Source organism: Anabrus simplex, chromosome 1 (genome assembly GCF_040414725.1).
Source record: "Anabrus simplex isolate iqAnaSimp1 chromosome 1, ASM4041472v1, whole genome shotgun sequence".
In the NCBI taxonomy this organism is placed as follows: domain Eukaryota; kingdom Metazoa; phylum Arthropoda; class Insecta; order Orthoptera; family Tettigoniidae; genus Anabrus; species Anabrus simplex.
This window is the reverse complement of record NC_090265.1, coordinates 890,594,765-890,609,011: the sequence shown is the minus strand read 5'-3', so window position 1 is coordinate 890,609,011 and position 14,247 is coordinate 890,594,765. Positions and strand designations below refer to the sequence as shown.

The 14,247-nt window shown below is 40.6% G+C and overlaps 1 protein-coding gene across 1 annotated transcript in view; it reads right to left on the bottom strand.

The window, feature by feature from the left end:
• Nucleotides 1-14,247, bottom strand: part of LOC136857706 (inactive histone-lysine N-methyltransferase 2E) — a 335,033-nt gene that overhangs the window by 303,752 nt on the left and 17,034 nt on the right. The gene's annotated exons all lie outside the window — the stretch shown is intronic.

Here is a 14,247-nt window from a genome sequence, read left to right as displayed (position 1 = left end):
GGCATGGAGAGCTGCATGAAACCAGCCTATGGACTGATGACTCAAACAACAATTTTGTATCAACCGACCAAAACTAAAACCCTAATACACTCATTATAATATTCAATAATAATATTGTCCATTGCATCGCACTTTAGTGATAATAGTAAATAGTGAAATTTCTCTTTGTTAAACCTGGGTCGGCTAATGACTAAATCCTCAAATATATTACAAAAATATAACAATGAGGTTAGATCGCCATCAAATGTAGGGAGATTTATCTTTTGGTAGTCCTGTTCCTACTACGACCAGCAGAGCTTGAATTAACAGAATGTATATCACTGTACTTCCTTTTGTTAAGTACTGGAAGTAAGGTATGCTGTAGTTGGAGTCTTAAATGGTCAACCAATCTTTAAAATCTTTCCGTTTATGTGCTGCTTCATCCATTCTCACCAATGGCTAGATCATGAATTACGCTGGATCACAAATGGATGCTACTGCTACTCGCTTAAGTATCAGCACCTATAGGTAGCACAGTGTAGTACGTAGGTTGTGCTACCAGGTATGTAAGTGAACCATTTCTAGAGGGCAGTGGATCAATATCTACGGCAAATGGCAGAATCATGCATTTAATATGTTTCATTTAGAGACTACGCACTGTATCTTCAACGTAATTGGTTATATATTTCAATTCAATAATTTGTTCATACCTTGCATATTGCCAGTTGTTCCAATTAATCACAGGCCGGAGGACCAATATTTGTAATGAAATATATACTTGAATCATACAACAACACACTGGTTGATGCCGCAACTACTATTTATGTGGTTCTCTTTTTCTTCTTTTTAATACAGAACAGCCAACACTGACATCATAATTAAAAATAAATGTATAAACATGGAAGGAAGCACGGGCACTAAGTCAGAGACTTTCATACATTAGAAAAGACCAAAGCAGGTTTTCAGTTCTCAGGATTTTCTAGGTCCATAATTAAATCCTGTGTTGTGTACGAGTAATTTACCCCTCCTATACGGACACCCTCCATTACGGATGCAGACAAACCAAAGACGTTGGAAACTCGAATTAAACCTCTCCAATTGGACACTTTTTTTCTTTTAAAAAATATTTGTGTCCTGTACAGTATTCACATACCTTTTGCACAGGCAGTACATGAAAAAATTGCAGGCACCGTAACTTGCGGTGCAGTTTGTATACATTCTTAGAACGCAACACTAAGCTAGGCTGTCAATCCCGGAGGTTGTGAGATCTGACATGCTCGAGAGCGCTGGAATTCATACTTTCAATGTCAGAATCACATTTAAATAGGAACGAACACAGCATTACACTGTTTGAAAGTTGTAGTAGAGCTCTCATCGACATGGCAACACTAGACTGGTTCAGTAAAATAAGAAGTCATAATCCCACTGTGTCGGGGCCAATGATGTAGCAGAAGCGTTAGAATTTACGACAGAATCAGGTATTGGAGATTTCAAAACCTTGAATGGTTGGCTAGAAAGATTCAGAAAGTACCATGGCATCATCCAGTGTTAATATGAAGATAGCTGAAAACTGGCAAGAAAAAATACCTTCAACCTTCTCCGGATAATATTCTGAATGCCGATGAAAGTGGATTATTTTTTGTGCTTTACCCAACAGAACTTTTGTGTTTCAAAGGAGAACAATGTAACAGTGGAAAATTTCCAAAGGACATCTCACGGTCATGTTATGTGCAAGTATGAGTGGAGAACAGGAGAAGCCCAGCGATAGGCAAAGCTGCAAAACCAAGGTGTTTTAAAAATATGGATGTTACAAAGTTTGGCATTGAATGAAAAGCGAATAGGAAAGCATGGATGACCACAGTGACTATGACAAGCCAGCCCTGCGGTGTAGGGGTAGCATGCCTCTCTTACCCACGGTATCCCCTGCCTGTCGTAAGAGGCGACTAAAAGGGGCCCCAGGGGCTCTGAATTTTGGAGAGTGGGTTGGCGACCACGGGACCCTTAGCTGAGTCCCAGCATTGCTTCCACTTACTTGTGCCAGGCTCCTCACTTTCATCTATCCTATCCGACCTCCCTTGGTCAACTCTTGTTCTTTTCCGACCCTGACGCTATTAGGTTTGTGAGGGCTGGGGAGTCCTTCATTTTCACGCCCTTCGTGGCCCTTGTTTTCCTTTGGACGATATCTTCATTTTTCGAAGTGTCGGATCCCTTCCATTTTTTCCCTCTGATTAGTGTTATATAGAGGATGGTTGCCTAGTTGAAAACAATAATCACCACCACCTTACCCAGAGGCCACGGGTTCGATTCCCAGCCAGGTCAGGTACTTTTTCCTGGATCTGACGGCTGGTTCGAGGTCCACTCAGTCTACGTGGTTACAATTGAGGAGCTATTTGACAGTGAGATGGCGGCCCCAGTCTAGAGAGCCAAGAATAACGGCCGTGAGGATTCATTGTGTTGACCACACAACACCTCATAATCTGCAGGCCTTTGGGCTGAACAGCGGCCGCTGGGTAGGCCAAGGCCCTTCAGGGCTCTTCTGCCATGCGGGAGCGGGGTGGTACTAGGACAATTGGACAGAAAATTGATATGCCAAGAGCAAAAGGTGTTATTCCTCGATAATGCAGCATCGCATCCAGACACAATTAAGTTGCAAAATGTGAAGATCGTCTTTTACCCAATAAATGTAACATCAGTTTCTTAACCGCTTGAAAAAGGAGGAATCCAGAACTTCAGGGTTATGTACAGATAATGATGAAGCAACTTGTAACAGAACTGCTTTCCTATGAGTCATGTAGCTTTCAGATTCAGGTTTCTCCTGCAACCAACTCTTGAAATCATGTCTGTGAATTGATTCACTTGGACACTTGAATGAATGGATACACTGCTAAGAATCATACACTCAGTAGCCAACACTATTATCCATTTCCTTCTCTTACCAACATTCTTTCTTACAGCCCAGAATGTTATCTCTGATACTTGACCAAGCCTTTCCAGCTTATTACCAAAATCTTCCCACAACATCTTCTCAGACTCTACAATGATTTGTTTTGCTCCGTTTCTTTCTTCAACGTACACTTCCCTATCTACATCAGTTCTCGTTTGGAGTCATTTTTGATACACCTCTCTACATTTACAAACTGACCTCAATTTATTATTTCACCATGTTAATTTTCTCCCATTTTATACACAGTTGTTCCTAGGCATTCCTTTGCTGTTTTCATAACAGCATCCCTGTATACCACCCATTCCCTCTCTATACTCCGAATCTGCAAACTGTTTGTTCTCCGTAACTTTCACTAATCCAATCCATCCATTTCCTCGTCCTGGAGATTTTCTACCCTTATCCATCTGCAGACAGACTTTTCTGTAACCTAAGTGATAGTGGTTATTTTAAGAGGAAGTAGCCTACAACTGGGCAACCAACCTCTACTAACAATAGAGGAGAGCCATATCCTCGAAGAATGAAGACACTGGCAAAAGAAAGGGAAGAGCTATGAAAGGTATGAAAACGAAAAACTCCCTATGTCTCATAACTAATACCACCAGGGTTTGGAAGAGAACAAGAGTTTACGAAGGGAGGTCAGATAAGAATGATTAAACATGTGGAAGCAATGCTAGACTCAACTAGAGAAACAGTGATTGCCAACCCATGCTCACAAAAGTAGGGAGCCCCTGGTCCCCATCTTAGTCACCCCTTACGACAGGCAGAGAATACAGTGGATGTTATTTCAACAACCACACCCACACGGGGAACGTCTATCTTAAGCCAAGTTATACTACAGTAGGTTCATTGGAGATTAGACAGTGGTATCATCAAAAAAAATTCCAGAATACATATACATTCCTAATAGTTTTACAAAGGCCATCTTTCACCAGCGTAAGTTTATTTTTGCTGTTATTACCTTAGATTTCCAAAACTTGGACAATGTCATTATCTCAGATAATGCTCACTTTTGTATTCACCACAGAGTTTAATATTTCAGTTTACCAAGATAAAGTTTTACTTTTAATCTGAAATGACCATTAAATTTTTCATAGTGACACACTGCTGCTGCAATTATCAATGAATAAACAAGTTTTTAAGAAGGCTTGGTGTTTGCAAATAATTTATCAAAAATTATGTCCCCTATTGATAAGAAATGAATAAAGAAGCTTAATATAATATACCAAGAGAAGGAATTGCTATTGAATTTGATGACAGAACACATTAACTTCATAGAGAATAAGAAAACAGATTATAGCCTACACACTGTATACTTCACTCAAAAAATAAGGCAATATTCTTCATTAAAAAGATCATACTCAGTTGTGTACCATACATGATATATGCTACAATCAAGAACTCATCTTACCAATTCATTGGGAATTCCAGGTTAGGCCTATATTCTATCATGGACAAGACTGACAGTGTTGAAGCTTTAGATAACCCAAAATGTACTTCAAAATTAGTATCATCACCCATAAAGAATGTAGCGGGCTCCTTATATCCACCTAAGAAGTTTTATTGCATGATCTTGGTAATATTCCAAGTCGCTCTGTGATTTTCTTTTTCAATTAAATATTCCACTTGTCTACAAGCTGCCATCTTGAAAAAATTTCTATTTTACCAGCCAACCTTTCTCTGGTAAAATTTCAAACCAAGATAAAAACTTCTACTCATATTGGTGAATATGGGCCTAAGTCAGTTACGGTATACTTTATTATAGATCTGGTGTCCCCACCCTCCCATGTGTAATGTGAACAGTTATACTCCAATGGATTAGCAAATGCTAAATCCTTACTAGCATGGAAGTCCAGTAAACATTTGCCATTCCTATTGGCTTCCATATCTTTCCCACATTTACTCATCACGTTCTCTTATATTTCAGTTCTTTTTCCAACTCTCACATTAAAGTAAACTTGTGTCATCGTCCCAAGGTGGTGTAGCTCTTTTCAATAATAAATAATAATGTTATTGGCTTTATGTCCCACTAACTACGTTTACGGTTTTCGGAGACGCCGAAGTGCTGGAATTCAGTCCTGCAGTTCTTTTACGTGCCAGTAAATCTAGCGACACAAGGCTGACGTATTTGGGCACCTTCAAATACCACCGGACTGGGCCAGGTCCTACCTGCCAGGTTGGGGTCAGAAGGCCAGCGCCTCCATCATCTGAGCCACTCAGTCCGACAGCTTTTTTCAGGCATACCCCCAATAAAGGTGAGCTGCATATATCATTTTAACCACATATCAGCCCTCCTGCCATTCCTAAATTTCTGGCAGTACCAGGAATCGATCCCAGGCCCCTGCGGGCGCCAGTTAATAGTGCTAACCGTTACACATTGAAAGAGGGCATTCTCACATTGAAAGTGCACAAAAAAAACTATCACAGAGCTCGATAGCTGTAGTTGCTTAAGTGCGGCTGGTATCCAGTATTCGGGAGATAGTGGGTTCGAACCCCACTGTTGGCAGTCCTGAAGATGGTGTTCCGTGGTTTCTCATTTTCCACACCAGGCAAAAGCTGGGGCTGTACCTTAATTAAGCCCATGGCTGCTTCCTTCCCAGTCTTAGCCCTTTCCTATCCCGTTGTCGCCATAAGACCTATCTGTGTCGGTGCTACGTAAAGACAATAGCAATAAAAACCAAATAACACTATCCCGCCCTTGCCATTGACCCTGACTACAATGTCACTCGCTGCTTCAGAAAACTTGTCTACTTCATCTGTTCCCTCGTATAACATTTACACTGAGATGATTTTCATTCTAACTCCTCCAATTGCTAAATCTATCCACATCATTTGTTCATTTATGTGCCAAACACAAAGCATGTTCCATGCTATCATTTTTCCTTATGATCAGACTCACCCCACACTCTGCTATTCATCTTTTAACACCTGGTAGGAACACACCTTATAATCTTTAATCTCTTCCTCACTATCTCCCCCTACCTGTATATGCTTAATACTCAACCCATCCTCTATGTTGACTCAGCCAGTTTTTCTTTCTTCTCTAAGCCCAATTAATATTGATATCACTGCATAGAATTCCATTTTGTTTGCCATATTGTTTCCAGGGAGTCCCTGGCCAAGTAAAAGTCCTGTCACTGTGACAGGTCTGAGTAAAATCTTCTGAACTCTGTATATTACAGTCAAATAGAAGACTACCCTACTTCTACATAGTCCAAGTCAGTGTCTCCACTCTAAAGGTGTACGGACCAGTACTTAATATTAAAAATATTTTGCTCTTTACAATAGTTATACCAGATATACACAAATAAACCCTGCATATTTTTGAAAATGTGGCAGCTAAAAGTTTGGGTGCAGGTATTATTTGCATGAAGACAGTGCTCCTCGCACACAGAAATCTGTAAACTAGTATTTTTCTGCCTGCTCTGTTCCCACCACAAGCGAGAAGCGTGCTGTGTATATATTGCACCCTTTACATGGTCATCATCATCATCATCATTTCCCTTTATCCAGCTGTAGCCGGGTAGGGGCAAATATGGTTCCTCTCCACTTTCTTCGGTCTTTCCACCACTCCTCCTCGAACACTGTCTCCCAGTCCAGGTTTCTTTCTATAATGCTGCGTTGGATGTCATCCTTCCATCTCAATCGTGGTCGTTCACGGCCTCTCCTTCCTTGGATTTGCATTTCCATCACCCTTTTTGGCATTCTTTCGTCGCTCATTCGCTTTATGTGCCCAAACCATCTTAGTCAGCTCTTCTCTATTCTATCATTCATTTTTTCCACTCCAATTTCTTCCCGGATTTTCTCATTCCTTATTTTGTCTCGTCTACTCTTCTGTATCATACTCCTCAAGAATTTCATTTCGGCTGCCTGTATTCGACTCTCATCCTTCTTTGTCATTGTCCAAGTTTCTGCTCCGTAAGTTGTTATGGGTACGTAATACATCTTGTACATAGTATCCTTTGCTTCCATTGGCACATCTTTGTCCCATAACATATTTCTTACACTATGATAGAAACAACTTCCAGCTTGAATCCTTTTACTAATCTCAGCATCCAGTCGAGCATTCTCCATTAATTCATTCCCCAGGTATTTAAACGTTTCCACTACTTCCAGGGGCTTGTCTGCAAGTCGAATCTGACCTTTCCCTTCTTTCTCCCCTCTAGTCATAACAAGAGTTTTACTCTTTTCTACACTTATTTTCAATCCACATTCTTCAATCTTCCCATTCACCACATTCAACTGTTCTTGAACCTTCCTGTCGTCTTCTCCCCAAATCACAATATCATCTGCAAAAAACATCATGTTCATTTCTCTTCCTCCATATGCTGCTTTTGCTGTTCTCATGATGTCATCCATTACTATTGTAAACAGGATTGGTGATAGAACACTTCCCTGTCTCAGCCCGCTAGTGATTTTGAACCAACTTGTCCTGCCAACTTGTGTTTGCACGCAACTGCAACATTCCTTATACAATGCCATGATCATTTTATTAATCCCTGTCCAATTCCTTTTTGCACCAGACTGTCCCAAACTTTCGTCCTAGGGACACTGTCATATGCCTTTTCAATATCAATGAATGTCATCACCATATCATTCCCGTACTCCCAATGCTTTTCCATTAGTTGTCTCATAATGAAAATGGGCTCTATTGTTGACCTTCAACTTCTGAAACCAAACTGATTTTCCTGTATCTGCTTCTCAACCCTCAACCTTATTCTACTTTCCAGTATCCTTTCCATTATCTTAGCAACATGGGATATTAGAGTAATTCCCCTGTAGTTCTTCAAAACTTTCTTATCACCTTTCTTGAAAATTGGGATGATTATTCCTTTTTGCCAATCCTCAGGGACCTCCTTATTCTCCCAGACATTCCTGAGAACCCGATATGTCCACTGCAGGCCTACAGCTCCAGCTGCCTTTATCATCTCCACTGAAATTTCATCTATTCCAGCAGTTTTTCCATTCTTCATCTTTCTTACTGCCATTTCAATTTCATTCATTGTAATTTCTTTATCCATTTCTTCGTCAACTAATTGCCTTTCTTGGTCGTCCATTGAATGACTGTCATCCGTTCTTGTGTTCAGCAGCTTCTGAAAATACTCTCTCCATCTATTTCTTATTTCTTCTGGCTTTGTTAAAATTATGCCACCTTCATCCTTCACAAATCTGGTGTTTACTTGATCTCTCTTTTTGTTTCTTAAGATACCATACAGTAATTTCTTGCTGCCCTGCATATCATCTCTCAATTTCTGTGTGAATAAGGCCCAGCTTTTCCTCTTTTCTTCATCCACTACTTTCTTGGCCAAATTCTTTGCCTCCACATATTTTCTTCTACTTTCTTCAGTCTTAGATGTTTTCCATCTTTCCATGCCATTTTCTTTTCCTTCACTTTAATCTTTACCCTATCATTCCACCAGTGTGTTTCTTTGTCCTTCACATTTCCTGATGTTCTACCACACACCTTTTCTGCACATCCAACCAGTGCTTCCTTAAATCTTTTCCATTCCTCTTCAACATTCCCCATCTTTGTCCTGGGTACCAAGGGTATTATTTCCCTTTGAAATTCTTCTTGTATGCTTTTCTCCTTCAACTTCCATACTTTAATTCTTTTCTCTCTTCTTAATTGGGGTTTTTCAATCTTTCCAACTTTCAATTTTCCTATCACAACTCTATGATCTCCACCAAAGGCTTCTTCAGGCATGGCTACTACATCTACAAGGTTCTTCAGGTGTTCTTTCTCTATGATTATATAATCAATCATGGTCTTTGTTCGTCTGTCTCCCCAGCCATACCTTGTAATCTTCTGACTGTTCTTCTTCCTAAACCAGGTGTTTCGAACAATCATTTGATTCCTCATGCAAAAATCCACCAACAACTCGCCTTCTGGATTTACATTTCCATATCCAAAGGGCCCTACAACATCTTCCTTTCCTTGTCTTTCCATTCCAACTTGTGCATTTAGATCTCCCATCAATAGTACTTCCTTATCTTCTGTCTGTCTCTCCACCTCCTCTAAGAAGTCCTCTAGATGTTCATCTATGCAACCAGTTTGTGGGGCATACAACTGAAATAGATCTTTCACGCCATTTTCAAACTGGAGTCTCATCATCATCCTATCGCTGACGTACTTTGCATATTCCAGATATTCTTGGATTTCTCTTCTAAGTATGATGGCCACTCCATTTTTTGCTTCAGGTCCTCTGCTGTAATACAGCCTGTATCCTTCTCTCAGAGGGATCTCCCCTGTACCCCTCTTCTTGGTCTCGCACAGTCCAAGTATGGCTATACCTTTTTCCATCATGAAGTCAACCAGTTCTTCTGTCTTTCCCGTCAGTGTCAGTACATTAACTGTTGCAATTTTGATGTAGTTTGGTGCTGGTTGCCCATTTTTCACAGTTCCCCCAGCACCTGAAGAGCTGCGCGTTGCTTTTAGCAGGGGACACCCTAACCTTTTCCGAGGCACCATATCTGCTTTGTCCATATAGGCTATTGTTACGATGGGCTCGCTACACCCAAAGGCATTTTATACCTACTGCCAGGTTCAAAATTAGGCCGCCCCTAACATGGAGAAAGACGCCTTTCGTAGCCGCTCCTCTGGAGTACAGGCGCTACGGGTATGCCCCTTCCGCCATCTCCGCCGTACCGAAGTCCACCTTCTCCGCAGTAGATGCCGTTGAGGTCTTCACTCGTAACCCTGAGCTGGGACCCATACCAGATGTTACACACCGGGTCAGTGTGCTCTGGGACTCACATAGGCAGGGGCGCCACTCCCTGGGTAGGGCTGCCTCCGAAGAGGGTCCCTATCTGCTACCATGGTATCAGTTTAAAATGGTGTGAGTTCTCATTATTAGACATTCACAGCTAAAGAAGAGTTCTATATTACTGAAGAGGCAGGAAAAACTGATAATAATCGCACTGCAGGAAGAAAGTACTCTGCAAACGCGAGTTGCAAGAATGACTGGAAGAACAATAAAGCTCATCCTGAACAGTCAAAAAGTAACAGTGTCATTTCACAGAAAAATAACTTACAATTAAATCAAAAACAGGATATGTGACTGAAAACAGACAGTTTGGATATGCAGTTACAGTGAAGTGTAGAGGTTGAAAGCAATAGTAAGAGAAAACGGTTTTTGAACAAAATAAGTTCAGTTTATATACTCTCAGGATTGATAATCTGAAGTGTACAATTCCTTTCGTATATTTACTTACCATTCTTTATTTTTGAATTGTTTAATCACAACGTGCTGTGAGTGGTAGCCGAAGGTAATTCCTCAGGTCTTCCTTTTGTCACTGTGTACGAGCCTGAGTGGGATGATCCTTCAGATGCATAGTGCTTTTTTTTTTCTCTTTAAGAAAACTGCCTTCAATGTCTTCCATGTTGTGTTCTGTCACATATTCCCATATCAGCGTTACACCGTAGCTGATGATGGGCGCTATTTTTTTTTTTTGCTAGGGGCTTTACGTCGCACCGACACAGATAGGTCTTATGGCGACGATGGGATAGGATAGGTCTAGGAGTTTGTAGGAAGCGGCCATGGCCTTAATTAAGGTACAGCCCCAGCATTTGCCTGGTGTGAAAATGGGAAACCACGGAAAACCATCTTCAGGGCTGCCGACAGTGGGATTCGAACCCACCTGTCTTCCGGATGCAAGCTCACAGCCGCGTGCCTCTACGTGCACGGCCAACTCGCCCGGTGGCGCTATTTTCAACCAAAACAACTGCATGGCCATCTCTAGGGATAAATATGGAAGATTCCTAACACTTTCCGCTCTACGCCCGAACACCGTTTGGGCCAACTAAAACTACCACGCATTCAAAGCCCCATTGTGATTTGTTTTCACATTTAACTGTTCATATTACAGCAAGTTTTTAGTTTAAACAAATGCCACTGGCTCACCTCATGGTGTAGGCTTTAAAGTGCTTGCAAAAAAAAAAAAAAAAAAAAAAAAAAACAGTAGATCCCAGCACCTATTGAACTACTTATGTCGCCCATAACAACATGTAGTAATTGGTCTCCGTGAGGCGGAACTCCGCGAGCACAATGACTGCTGCCATGAAGTACTCTAGCGATGACTGTAGAGATTTAAATAAATTCTGGATCAGAAATGGAAGATAGTGATTCAGAAGCAGAAAACTATAATTCAAAACTGGAATGCAGATACGAGCAACTTTATTTAGGGTGTATGACAAAGAAGGATGAGAGTCGAATACAGGCAGCCGAAATGAAGTTCTTCATGAGTACGATACAGAAGAGTAGAAGAGACAAAATAAGGAATGAGAAAATGCGGGAAGAAATTGGAGTGGAAAAAATCAATGATAGAATAGAGAAAAGCCGATTAAGATGGTTTGGGCACATAAAGCGAATGAGTGGTGAAAGAATGCCAAAAAAGGTGATGGAAATGCAAATGCAAGGAAGGAGGCCGCAGACGACCACGACTGAGATGGAAGGACACAATCCAACTCATTATTAGGGAAAGAAACCTGGACTGGGACACAGTGTTGGAGGAGTGGTGGAAAGACCGAAGAAAGTGGAGAGGAACCATATTTGCCCCTATCCGGGTACAGCTGGATAATGGAAAATGAAAATGATTTTTTTTTTTTTGTATATATCATCAACTAGGTTGTTGCAACAACTAGGCAAATCACAAATGTTTACAATTTACCATCAAGTAAGTTGGCCGTGCAGTTAGGGTAGTGTAGCTGTGAACGTGCATTTGGGAGATGGTGGGTTTGAATCTCACCAATGGCAGCCCTGAAGAGGGTTTTCCGTTTTCACACCATGCAAATGCTCGGGAAGTACCTTAATCGAGATTGTGGCCATTACCTTTCTAATGCTTGCCCTTTCACATCCTTGTGTCGCCGAAAAAATTTGATGTGTTCGTATGAGATTAAACCAGTAGCGAAAAAAATGTACGACTACGTGTACATTTATATTACAGACTAGCTGTAGTACGCGGCGTTGCCCAGATAGTTTCTGAATATTTACCTTTCAGATTAGCATTACTATTTAGTTATGTGTGATGTGCATTTTTATAGAATTCCTGACTTGCAGATTGATATGTTATGATCTATTACGTAGTTTTAGAATTATTTAGATGTGTTTGATTTCAAGTGTTAGATTATTTAATTTTTGAGTAAATCTTAGTCCTTATGGAAGCTTGAACCGACTGGGAAGTATTTGATCCTGTCAAAAATTAATAAGTGATAACTATATGTATTTAGCCGTCGCACTATAGATACGATGCACAGGATTTCAACTGTCAATGAGACTGTACCCCTCTCGCCCCCCACCACTTAGAGATAAAAAATCTGGATTGTCACCATTCATCTCAGTGATGCAGAAAACTGTAGATTTGACACTGTTTTCGATTATTTTTATATCTCACTCACCCACACCCCAAAGAGGGCTGAACATGAACTTTAAAAAATTCGGAGTGTCACTAATCATTTCAGCGACCACAAAAACTCTGGATTCGATAATATTCTAGATTATCTTTATACCTCGCACCCTGCCCATAAGGGTGCTAGGGGTGTCTTACCCTCACACGGTTTGTCTCCTGATACTAATTGATAAGTGTACCAAGTTTGGTGAAATTGCTCCAGTGGTTTAGGAGGAGATGTGTCATTTACACACCCACACACACACACTCCCCCACGCACACACATACATCAATTTTTTTATATAGTAAGAAGAAGGTAAGATTTTTATATATAGTTTATCGATTAATTTTATATCTCACCCCCTTCGCTACCCACTAGGACTTGCAAAAAATCCGGAGTATTACTATTCATCTCAGAGACCCTGAAATCTATGGATTCGAATCTGTTTTTAATTATTTCTATATCTCACCCCCCCCCCCCCTTTGCTCCCCACCTAAAAGGAGGCTGAACTTGGACTTTAAAAAACTCTAGAGTATTACTTTTCAACTCAGCGACCCCGAAAACTATGAATTCGACACTATTCTCTATTATTATTATTATTATTATAACTATAACTACTCCCCCACCCGACCCCCTCCCTTAAGGGCGCTAGGGATGGCTTACCCCACAGTGATCGTCTCCCGATAGTAGGTAATACGTGTACCAAGTTTGGTTGAAATTGCTCCAGTGGTTTAGGAGGAGATGTGTCATTTACACACACACTTCCATTTTTATATATAGTAAGATTTATATACTCGTACTTCACCCCCTTTCCATCCCCGCCCAAAGGAGTCCTATGAGTGCCTTATACAACAGTATATTTTTTCCAGATATTAAGTCTTATTTATATCAATTTTGGTTGGCAGCTATGCCAAACGTACACACATAATCTCACTGCTCTAGAATCCTGGAGCTGATGTTGCCATGGTTACGGCAGTTCATTACCTTATCCGATTCCTAGAGCAGGGGTAGTGTAGTGCCAATATCTCCGTAACGGTTGGTTTTAGGGCCTTAAAACATGGTTTTCGGGCCCATAGGGCTTACCAAGTTTTGTTCTTTGCGTCAAGAGGATTAAATTGAGTTTTGTCTCGTCCTTATACGACAAATTCAATATTTTGCCTATATTAGCCTATTATTTTTATATTTCTCCCCCGTGCCCCCCACATCGAATTGTTTTGAAAATAGAATACAGCCCATGTTACTCACTGGAAATGTGTCTTTCTATAGGTGAAGAAATTTTTAAAATCGGTCAGTAGTTTTTGAGCCTATTCGTTACAAATTTTTCCGCTTTATAATATCAGTATAGATTATGAGGACAAAGAAGAACAGGAAATGGAGAAAGAAGAAGGGGGAATAATTCTAAATCAACTTCACATACCATAGGCTCAGGTGACTACCTCCTAGAGCAGATGTTTCTTGGACCGAAGACGATTTACCAGTATTTAAAGAAGACTACGGTATGAAGGCTGATGTGAACAGCAGCAGTTCTGTGGACTGTTTCCCATTATTCTTTGCTGAGAATCTGATAAGCAAATCAAAACACAAACAATTGCTCTTCTGCAGCAACAATTTCAGAGTAGAAACTTACAGGACAACTGAAAATATACCTTTTGTGGAACAAATGGCTTCCTGTGGAACTTCACAAAATAAGGACTTCCCCCTCTTGCCCGCATTAATATATCATAATATGTTGCTTGTTTAGAAGCCCAATATATCTGATTAATGGTCTACCATCCACTCCTTCATTCAAGTTGTGCTAGAAAACTCACGAGCAAGGACAGATTCATGTCAATACTGGGCATGCTACATGTGAATGACGACAACCTCTACATTCAACTAGGTACTTCGCAGCATGACCCAAGTTTCCAAAAAACTTTTAACACTCAACGTCATACTTCACTGT